Genomic DNA, 6,000 nt, shown 5'->3' with positions numbered 1-6,000 from the left:
GCCCCACTGTCTATGATTGGATTGTGTAGTGTCAACTTGTGCGGTTTCTGGTTATCGGTGTATTAGTGGGTCATCACGACTAAGAAAAGAAAACATCGGTGGTAATTTGAGCAAAGGATTTGAGGAATGTGTGCCATATTTGGCCTTATCGATTCATATTCAGGTTTTTGGGAAGACTCAGAGTTTATGCTTCGTGTAGATGAAATGCACAAGGAAAGTGAGACAGTCGGATGTTTCCTTGAGAAAGTGTCCATGTGCTAGCAGGGCCTTAGAGTTGATCATGTTTGGGGACAAGTCAGAGCAAGTGACTCTCAACAACGGTCTTAGTGGGTTCAAAAAAAAATTTAAAGTGCGGTGCCCAAGGATCTCAAGTCCGTAGTATGGTTGAGTAACTAGCTTTTGCAGCAGATTATGAAACGGGGCTGGGAGTACTCTGCGTTATCTTCAGGTTGTGGTGTAGCATTAGAGAAATGGAAGAAAATAACTTCGGATTCATAAAAGAAGTATCAGAATGGGTGTACCAGTTAAAGATGTAAAAAGTGCGCACAAGGAGGGGTATGAGATGATTCGTGGGTTTTGAAACAGCTTGGTCTCATGAAATAAGGTCACTCGGGATGAGTACGGATTTGAATTCATGATGTAATGAATGGAACTATTATTATTTCTAAGGCAGGTTGAGAATAAATTGTGAAAAGACGGGTCGACTAACAATGGTTGAATCGGCATGATGGTGGCAATGATCAATTCCTTTAGTGCATTGAGTTATGCATGTGATTTGTGGCGGTACGTGCGAGGCTTGACAACCGTCGTAATTGATTTTATTTGGAGGAATTCAAGTATTATGACATGTTACGTGTAGAGGGATCCCAGAAGAGTTATGGTGGTTTAGACCACTACTTAAGACCAGTATTTTCTATGGATATGGGAATTCAGTCACGTGTTGCAATGGTTCTCTTGAAATGAGTTAAGAAGAAGGTTTCTATATGATGAAGTGTTTACCCTATTAGTGGTTCAGGAGTTATGATGGAATTCTTGTACTCCTGTACATTAGCGCGATTAAGTGCATTAAGTAGCATGGGATTCGAAAGTTGAGGATTCAAGATTTCGGTATGGTGTTGACAAGGATGGCATGAGCTCAGATGAGCAGGAAAAGGATTTAGATATTTAAAGTAAGATGGTATTATTTTTGGCATCATCTAAGGTCTATGTCAGGTGTAAGAGACCTTGTGTATTGATTTGTGGATTCTTGATATGCGTTACAACATTAGTGTAACTGGTAGCATGGATGTGCAGACTTGTTACCTGGTATGGAAGGTCGTGGGAGCGTGTCTCGCGGAAAGATTGTGTAAGAGTGACATGTAGTCACTTGATTGAGTGAAGATTGAAACCAAGTATGACGATTGTGGTAATATCGTTGGTTCGAGAATTTATGCCTGGAGGGCGCTCGGTTCATTTGGTTGTAGACTGTGGAAGTATTGTTCCGGTTATGATGGCTATTTTTGTATGTTATGGGAAATAGGGTTATTATGGATCCTTGAAAGGTTATTAGCCTAGTATGATGCGATCAGAATCGGCTTGAGGTCTATGGATGGATTTGAATATGAATATGGGCTCTATATCAGGCCGGATGTGCTCATTTCAGCATAGCGCTCCTTATGGAGGAGTATTCGGATGTTGGAAGTCATTTCGTCGTCGATTATTTCATATAATACTATATTGTGTCGTGTGAGTTGTGAAACTACTCGATAAATTTCTTATGTGTTGAGGTTCCGCGTAGCGATGGTGCTATGTGAGCAGGATGGCTCTCGAGATTCAGATCATATATCGCACCTTAGTTGTGCTTGCGTTTTGTAGCGTATGGCTGTAATGACCCGCCTAGTCGTTTTGAGAATTTAAGCTCCATTCGGCGGTATAAGGTCTTGAACAACTTCATATTATGTGTATTGACTTGCGTACGTGGTTTAATTTAGTTACCGGATGATCCGAAGTGATTTGGGACACTTAGTCCCTAAAACAGAAGCTTAAGTCTTAGGATTTTGACCGTAGTCGGAACCGTGTGAAGACTATTCCGGAATGGAGTTTCGTCGGTCCCGTTAGCTCCGTTGGGTGATTTTGGACCTAGGATCGTGTCTGGACTGTGAATTTGAGGCCTGTAGGTGATTTAGGTTTGAAATGGTAAAAGTTAAATTTTTGGAGATTTTGACCGGAAGTGGACTTTTTGATATCGGGGTCGGAATGCGATTCCGAGAGTTGGAACAACTCTGTTATGTTATTTGGTACTTGCCTGCAAAATTTAACGTCATTCCGGGTTGGTTAGATTGGTTTCGGCACGAGTTTTCAAAGTTGGAAGTTTTGGAAGTTCATAAGTTCGATTCGTGATGCGATTTATATTTTTGGCGTTGTCTGATGTGATTTGAGACCTCAAGCGAGTCCGTGTTAGGTTATGGGACTTGTTGGTATGTTTAGACGGGGTCCCGGGGGCCTCGGGTGAGTTTCGGATGGGCTACGAGTCATTTCCCCCCTATTTTGACCTGCTGTTATCTGCCATCTGGTTTCCTTCATTGCGTTCGCGTCCATGCCTTCGCGTTCGCGTAGTGTTATTTTGGAGGGTGAAATATTTCCTCTTCACGTTCGCAGTCACCCTCTCGCGTTCGCGAAGTTCTGCCACCCCCTTCTTCGCGTTCGCATTCCCTATCTCGCGTTCGCGAAGTGCAAACCAGACCCTGGGCACTGGTGATCATTTTCCTCTTCGCGTTCGCGTAGCTATTCCATTACACTCTTCGCGTTCGCGTACTACTTCACGCGTTCGCGAAGGGCAGTTGTTGGGCCATCATATTTTTCCTCTCCGCGTTCACGAACGTGTTGTCGCGTTCGCGAAGAACAACTGGGCAGCTTTTGTTTTTCTTCTTCGCGAACGCGTCCCTTTCTCCGCGTTCGCGATGCACAAAACACCTGGGCAGAATATAAAGTCCTCTATTCCGAGGGTTTGCTATTTTCACCATTTTTGGAGTTCTAGAGCTCGGTTTTGAGCGATTCTTTGTGGGTTTTTCAAGCAAATCGATTGGGTAAGTGTTCTTCACCTAGAATTTATTATATTCCGTGATTTTATCTTTGTTTTTATCATTTAATTTGTGTTTTGAATTGAGGAAAATGTTGGTTTTTGAAGAAAATTTTCAAAATGAAAAATCACGATTTGAGGGAATAAATGGTATCGGAATTTGATGATTTTAGTATGGTTAGACTCGTGAGTGAATGGGTGTTCGTATTTTGTGACTTTTACCCGATTCCGAGACGTGGGTCTAGGTCCACTTTTTATGGCGGATTACGGAATTTTTGTTAAAATATTGATTTCACTAATTAGATGAGTCTATTATGGTTGTATTCATGATATGTAATTTGCGTTTGGCTAGATTTGGGCCATTCGGAGTCTGATAATCGAGGAAACGACATTCTTACAGACTAATTGAGATTGGTTCGAGATAAGTATCTTGCCTAACCTTGTGTGGGGGACTTCCCCTTAGGATTTGAGTCTTCTATGTTGATTGTAGTCCGTGTACACGAGATGACGAGTGCGTGCACGGACTAATTTGTGGAAAGTTGGCCTTTTAGGGTTCTTAGGTCCTTGTATTTATTGAATATGCAGTTGTTCTTGTTATGATTATATATCTTAATTACGAGATTTACATCTACTTGCTTAATTAGAATCAATTGCTTCACGATCCACTATTATTGTTACTTGATTCATATGTGCCTTAATTGAAACTGTTATCTCTTTTATAGCCATGCTATCTTTTCACAACTTCTTATCTTTATTTGAAATTTATATTATTTCATCCTATAATTGTTCAGTCTTAATTGAGGTTGTGATTATTTTTCCGCTGCTTATCCTTAATTGAATTGTTGAATATCCTTCGTAATTTCCTCAACCTTAAAAGAAGTTTAGATATCCTATATCTTAGTCGACTTGTTTTATTTGGCATTTTTTGATTCGTGTTAGCTTCCCTGTTGTTGTAGTGTATATTGTGGGATCGTTGCTACACATTAGTTTTCCCTTTGTTGAGCTGTTCTCTTTACGCCTAGCATTCTTTACTGTGGTTATTCCTTGTGAATTGGTTCTACCCTTTCTTTGTGAATTAAAGTTCTTGAGTTGATTTACTTGTCGTACTTTGTATTATTGTCATTGTTGCTGTTGTACTTGTTGTGGTGATGCACGAGGTTTCTACCATGCGGTTGTTATTATTGTGATGCACGAAGTTTCTGCCGTACGATTGTTATTATGGGGTTTCACGAGGTTTCTGCCGTGCTATTGTTACTATTGATATTTGCACATGTGGCGTGACAAGGCGGGATATGTATATATATATATATATATATATATATATATATGGGTTACGCATGTGGCGAGACAAGGTGGGAACATTATTATGCACGTGTGGCGAGACAAGGCGGGCATTTATGTTACTATTGCACACGTGGTGAGACAAGGTGGGCTGTGTCAGGGATTGATTTGTGATGATTTATGGCCTGGGGGCATTCTTGTTGTTGATATTAGTGAAGTGGTATACGTACCTGTGTGAGCTTTATCTTGTGAAAGCTGTGAAAAAATATTCTACGTGCTGTCCGTTCTTTTTCCTTATGCTTATCTGCTGATATGGACTATAGTAGGACACTTGCACAAGCATACACATATTTAAGCACTCTTATCGGATGAGAGGTGTTCTTGATACTGTTGAGCATAGATGCTCACCCTTGTTTACTTGCCTTCTATGTGAGAATGGCTCTATTGGCACGTGAGTCGTCAGTACGGTTATGAGTTGTTATGAGGGCACAGGATGCCAAGTGTTAGGGTTCAGGTATTGAGACCCGTGAGTTGTGAATTTTCCGAGGTTTGGTACCTCGTGGAGTTGTTGGCTAAAACCTGATGTAAAAGCGGTTGTAGTTGCTGAGTTATTACTTGTCCTATTTGTATTAGTGATTCCGTATTTAGGTTGGGTTCCATTCATTATTCTATGTCATTTTCATGATATTTCGCTGACACTGGTTATTTCCTTCCTTATTGCCATTACTGTACTGTGAGCCATATTGTATAGTCTTTATGTAGACATCATACTTTTGCTGCTCATATACTTGTATCCGTTTAGTTTATTAGACCAGTGAGAGTCTTGACTGTTCCTCGTCACTACTCCCCCGAGGTTAGTCTTGATACTTACTGGGCACCGCTGTGGTGTGCTCATGCTACTCTTCTGCACATTTCTTTTGTGCAGATCCAGGAAATTGTTCGTTAGCTAGCTGTGTGGACTGTTGCTGTGGAGACTCAAGGTAAACCTGCCGCTGCGTTCGCAGGCTTCGGAGTCACCTTCCAGTTTTTGTTTTGCACTGTTTCTTCTTAATTCTGGACAGTTGTATTTAGAAGTTTTCTAGCAAACACTCTGTAGAGCTTATGACTTGTACTACCGGTTTTGGGAATTGTAAGAGATTTCTATTTAACTTGTTAGATGTTATTTAAATAATGTTGTTTCAATTAATGTTAGTCTTACCTAGTCCCTAAGACTAGGTGCCATCACGATACCAAACAGAGGGAAAATTGGGTCCTAACAAGTTGGTATCAGAGCTCTAGGTTCATAGGTGCTACGAGTCATAAGCGAGTTTAGTAGAGTCTTGCGGATCGGTACAGAGACGTCTGTACTTATTTTCGAGAGTCTACAAAACTATTAGGACAATCTCACTTCTTTCATTTATATCGTGCGAGTTCATTGATCTCGAAGTTTGAACTTTTATCATTCCATTCTCTCACAGATGGTGAGAACACGAGCTATAGTTGCTAATAAAGTTACCCTCGGAGTAGATGTCGCTAGGGGCAGAGGCAGAGCCAATGAGGAGTACATGCCGCAGCTAGAGCACCTACCAGAGCAACAGTTGAGGAGCCGCCAGTAGTTCCAGTTGGGGGGCAGGTACCCGAGGCACCTGTTGTTACCCCCGGACTTTAGGAGACCTTAGCAC

Source organism: Nicotiana tabacum, chromosome 9 (assembly GCF_000715075.1).
Source record: "Nicotiana tabacum cultivar K326 chromosome 9, ASM71507v2, whole genome shotgun sequence".
Taxonomy (NCBI): domain Eukaryota; kingdom Viridiplantae; phylum Streptophyta; class Magnoliopsida; order Solanales; family Solanaceae; genus Nicotiana; species Nicotiana tabacum.
This window is presented reverse-complemented; position numbering follows the sequence as displayed.